General features: G+C 41.0%; 1 long non-coding RNA gene across 1 annotated transcript; it reads left to right on the top strand.

Annotated features, from left to right (window-relative positions):
- The first annotated feature begins 2,900 nt into the window (after window positions 1-2,900).
- LOC311022962 lies at window positions 2,901-4,023 on the top strand. The gene is made up of 2 exons (XR_014598161.1): window positions 2,901-2,981; window positions 3,203-4,023. It is a non-coding gene; the product is annotated as an uncharacterized lncRNA (long non-coding RNA).
- The last annotated feature ends 1,543 nt before the right edge of the window (window positions 4,024-5,566 follow it).

Below are 5,566 nucleotides of genomic sequence, written 5' to 3'. Positions count from 1 at the left end.
TATTTGACACTTGATGGATTAAGCCTACTTTATATTGCCTGATTTTAACATTGCATGCTTTTATTCTAACTGTCTTGTGCATTTACTCCCTGTCACCGTCACTATTTCTCGGTTGAAGTATGATTTTAAGCATGTATGACTTCAAGCAGCCTGGTTTATAAAACTATATCTGCTTTGTTCCAGTCATGAAATAAAAACAGCTCAGCAGCATTCTGTGTTCAGTGTAGCAGGAATGAGGTCTCCTTTCGGTTTTACAGGCTCAAATCTTCAACTCTAATGAAAAATAAAATTTGAATGAGTTGAAAGAATTAAATGCTGAATCAATTGAATGAATGTAATGCCCTAACATTTGTTAGCTCAATTACAATATACACGTTTCCCTCACATAGTGGCATTAATGACTTACCTGTAGAGATACTAATTTACAAATCTTAAAATTGAATTTTAAAATTGAACAACAGCTGCATGTTTGGACACAATCACTTATCAAAATCTTAAACAAATTGTGGAAATGTACCCGATAGTGTTTGACGATTACCTTTTCTTTTCTTTCTATTTTTATTACTTATTTCTAAAATATCCATGCCTGGGAACTATGGGGTTTAGCTAACATTCAATAAAGGCTGTGGTGATAGCTATCTATGTCTGTGGTGTCGTTCAAAGTCGGCAACTAAAGTCATGTGTCTACAAACCACTTCCTGGTCATTTTAGGTCCGGGACTGAGCTTTCTGAAGACCTGCAAAGATGAGGCAATAAGTCCATATGACAAAGCATGCCATGGGTTGTGGTTGCAGGTTGCTTGCGGTCGCAGCAACCACGGATCTGGATGGTGGCCAGGGGTGGCCGGCACCACCCTACACTGAATCCCCGCCCCATGCCCTGGTCCTCTTTGCATTTTTGAGACTTTTTTTTCTTGCCCGGAACTACGTTTCTTTTTAGAGGTGGAACTTTTCTCTACTGCAGCAAGAAACCTGGGACGTATCAAACCGACGCACATCAACACTGTGATGTATTTGCAATTGTGTCAGTTATGTTGTGATAAATGCACTGCACTTTGACTTTTTGCCATGTTAGAGCAGAAGGCCGAGTTAGTGGGCTTTTTGAAGCGGACCGCAAAAGCTGAGACCAACCTGCGCTTATTCTTAGAATCTGAGTTCAATATATACACGCAAGGCCTTTAGAAATCAGACTGACAAAATGAGTCAGAAATGATTATTTGATTGATTGAATGAATCAGATTTGAATTTTAAAAATAAATTACAAAACTGTCTCTGAGTCTCTTATGATGTTTTGATGAAAAAAAATGAACTCATAGGTCACTGCAATAAATTGATCAAGTAAAAGTATATCTGACAGTAACGCCACTGTCTATATTATTATTCTGCTGTAGAGTTATAGCGCGTACATGCCTTTAAATATTCCCGCATTTTCAAGATGCCTTCTTTCATTTTTAGATCTATGTGCCACCCCAAAATGACCTCTGGTCTCACCCTGGCTACCCCACTGAATATTCTCTAGCTCTGGCGATCCCAGCTGACATTGGGCAAAGGCGGGGTACACCCTGGACAGGTCACCAGTTTATCACAGGGCCGACATGTAGAGACAGACAACCATTCACACTCAGGTTCACACCTACGGACATTTGAGAGTCACCAACAGTGTTGGACAATTTACTTCAAAAGCGTAATGCATTATTTATTACTTGTTACTGTCGTTTCAAAGTAAGCTAGCTCTTCTGCCTCTTCTGTTGTTGCAGCCGCCGTCAGTGCAGATCCAAGCCCCGAGCCCACACATGACACACAGCAGCAGCAAAGGATGCTGAGTACTGCTGCATATGAAGATGACCTTGGCTGTGTTAAGGCTAATGAACTCAAAATGACATCTGACTCCGTTAAACTGAAAGCGATACAGTCAAGATTCAAGCCTCCCAGAGGGTGGGTACCCCCTACTAGAGTCATATGTGGGAAGCAGCGGAAAATACCGGAGGAGTTTTTTGATGAGAGCATTTACCCCACTCTGCTACAGCAAAGGCGTTGATGGCGTTTTTTTGTGTAGCTTGTATGCTTTTCTCATCAGGAGACATGGTTCTGAGAACGAAGCCACTTACTGACTGGAGTAACGCAAAGAAAATAATTTCCAGACATATGTCAACTCCAGCGCACCATAGTGCCCAACTGCGCGCAGGTGAATTTGTTGATGTTGCTTTGGGAAAGAGCCAGTCTATCTATTCCAAGTTAGATCGCTCACATGAGCAAGCAGTAGAGCGCACTAAACATGGCCTGAAAGCAGTCATTGAGCTTATCGCTGTTTGTGGACAGCAAAATCTGCCCATTCGGGGCCACACTGATGAGCGCAGTAATTTCCAGGTGCTTCTGGAATACCGCGCTAAAGGAGATGAGAAACTAAAAGAGTATCTCGAAAATGCACCAAGCAATGCCAAATACTGCAGTCATATGATCCAGAACGAGTTGATTGAGCTATGTGGGAAACAGATTCAACATTTTTGGGAGAGCACGCTGGTCAGAATTTGATAACTTTTATAATAAGCTACACTTGGTAAAATTGAGATCCAACACGCAACAAACCTTCCGTGTTCAATTATGTTAATATTGATCAGAAATGTAGATTTTTTCCCTTGTTTCTCAATCTTTTGCTTATGTTATCAATAGTGAAAGATTAAATTGCCAATTTAGACCACCTTACAAGTTGTTCAATATGTGGGGACTTAAACAATTCGCCAGCTACATTTTTAATATTCAAGCGTTTCGGGTGGGTCATTTTTATGGCACCTTTTGAAATTAAATGCTCTAGCGATGGATGTGTGACCACTATAATGACATGCTTTGATAAGTGTTTTTTTAATGAATGAATGCATCCATTGTATTTCAGAACAATGCAAACCGGGACCAGTTTGTTCAGGACCCGGCTCTGCTGAGAGAGAGGGCTGAAGCTAGAAGAGCTGCCATGCATCAAAGGAAAGGGTAAGAAGTGTCCAGATTCACGTTGCAGAGTCTCACTCGGTCCAGCTGAATTTTCTCCATATCGTCTTGAAAAAATAAAATAAAAATAGTGCCAGCTAGTAATACTATGTATGCCATAAGCTGCAGCCGCCCTCTGCTGTAGCTCATTGCATACTGGTTCGAATACTTCCTATGGTGGCTCCCTCTACACCTTTTGTGGACTTACCATCCTTCTCTTCCAGTTTCAGACCAGAGCAGCGTCCCAATAATGTTGTGGGCCAACCCAAAGGCCAAGGACAAGCTCAGGACACACTCCTGGACAGACGCAAGAAGGAGGCTAATAAGAGCCGTGGGGCAAATCACAACCGCCGCAACATGGCCGACCGCAAGAGGAACAAAGGCATGATCCCCTCGTGACCTGTGTGATGGTGGCCGAAACAGCTGGTGGCGGAGGCACTAGTCAGTGAGGGGAAAGAAAAACTGGGGCTTGGCTGTTGTTCTGGTTCAAATTGGAAGCCATATTTGTCCCCAAGGTCACATCTCAGTTCCAAAGTCACAGGAAAAGCCGCTGAAGTTTTCAGTTGTTTTTGAAAAGTTGCTTTAGTTTTAGCCAATTTTCTTTGGCAGGGTGTTTATGATCAGAAGTGACTAAGCTGCTTGACATGTTTGAGACGCTGAACATCCGCTTCTACTGTTTGAGCCTAAAGGACATACAGCTCTTTGGCCCAAATAATTTTCATTAAAAACCAAAGTCCTGAGCATGAGCTTGAGACTGAGGACAAAGAAGACGACCTCTATTTTTTCCAAGTAACAAATCGATTTATTATCAAGATGTTTCTTTGACATCATCAAATAGACAACATAGGAATAATAGGAAGCAACACCCAGGATTTTGGAGAGACTGGTTCCTTCTGTAGCTGGAAGAACAATTACTGACCTGGTGATCAAGTCTGGACATCAGTGGGAGACTGTGTTGCTCGTATTACGCATTCTGTATGAGGCGTTCAAGTGCATGCTATGTCATCCAGCCAGTTCACACCACTGTTGTCCAGCCTTCGTAAAAGTAACTCATGACAATGCTGTTGTGTTTGGAAGCACGAGCTGTCGAGAGGCGCCTCATGTCTTTCGGACTAGCTGTGGGGAAACCTCCAACATGTCGCCATGCACAGACTATTTTCTAAGAAGAGAACAGATCTATCAGAGCATTTTGTAACAAAAAAACATGTAATTGCTGTTGGAGTTGACATTGCAAAAAACAAACCCAAACAAAATAAATACAATCTTTTTGACATCCTTCTAGTTTGAGTCATCACTGACAAAATACATTTTCCTTTTAACAGTACAAAATATTTGAGACTTTAGAAACACTTAAGATGCTTCTGGGTACGACTGCACAGAAATGATCAGTTTAAAATACCTCCAATTTACACTGACTTTTTTTTTTTAACTGTACGATTTAAAAAAAAAGTTAAATCAAAATGTAACCTTTGTCATTTAGAGGAACAAGCTAATTTGTCTTCTTGCCAAATGTTAAGTAAGAAGATTGATGCAACTCTCATGTCTGCAAGTATGAGGCTCGGTTAGCTTAGCAAAACAGAAACTGGGAAGACAGCTGGTAGACAACTTTTGTGACCTAGAGCTACCTGTTCCCAGTCCCATGCTAAACTTCGCTAATCCACAGCTGGCTGTAGCTACATACTTACCTGTAAAGCTTCCCAAAACTATTCTTTTAAAAAGGAAAGCACTGAAAAAGGGTGCCACTGCACCAGATCCAACGTGTGTGTTTAAGTAAATAGTTTTAGTTAATTAGGTTACTACCTGTGCAGCCATACTTAGGAGTTTTTTCACATGTATGAGATGACCTTCTGTTGGGACAGTTCTTATCCGTTTGACCATTAGAACCGAACTGTGTTTGACTCCTTCACGTAGAATTTCTAAAAAGGAAGGAACCAGATAAATAATCAAAGAAGGGTGAATATCCAACTAAGGAGGGGGTTTGAAGTCTATGAAATGATTAGTACCTGTTTGACATCTCTATCAATTCAATTGTTTAAAACTGTAACTAAATTAGCTACTGTAACATACACAACTTAACTATAGAATGAAAGGAACTACAAACACACGTCCCAAATAATACTTAAGTCATATAAGGCATGTTAAGGACAAGTGCAAAGACTTTTTCCACATCTGCTACCGACACAGAACCTCAACAACTAACATTTCAAAGCTAACGATGAGTTTTGGATACTAGATAAAACCATTAAACTGTTTATAAGTTGGTTATTGACATCATTTGGACCTAAAGTGACGAGTCGAACAAAACAACCCTCCATACAAACAAAGCATTGAATGTCCATGCAGACAAGAGAATCGGAGTACTCGCTCAGGTTATCAGTGTTTACCGATAAAAAGCCAAATGTCTTGTTGCTCTGCTGTCTGCAGCGACACAGAGCAGAAGGTGTCCTTGTCACATGGAGCACAAACACCCTCATGAGTCACATCTTCACTGCTGTAGATCACACATACAAATATTTCCACAGGTGTACAGTAACATGATCCCAGGAAGAAGTACTGTTTACACACAACAGTACCAGTACAGTACATAT

The sequence above is a fragment of the Eutrigla gurnardus genome (genome assembly GCF_963514095.1).
Source record: "Eutrigla gurnardus genome assembly, chromosome: 13".
Taxonomy (NCBI): Eukaryota; Metazoa; Chordata; class Actinopteri; order Perciformes; family Triglidae; genus Eutrigla; species Eutrigla gurnardus.
The sequence above is the reverse complement of the archived record's forward strand: the minus strand, read 5'-3'. Positions and strand labels throughout refer to the sequence as shown.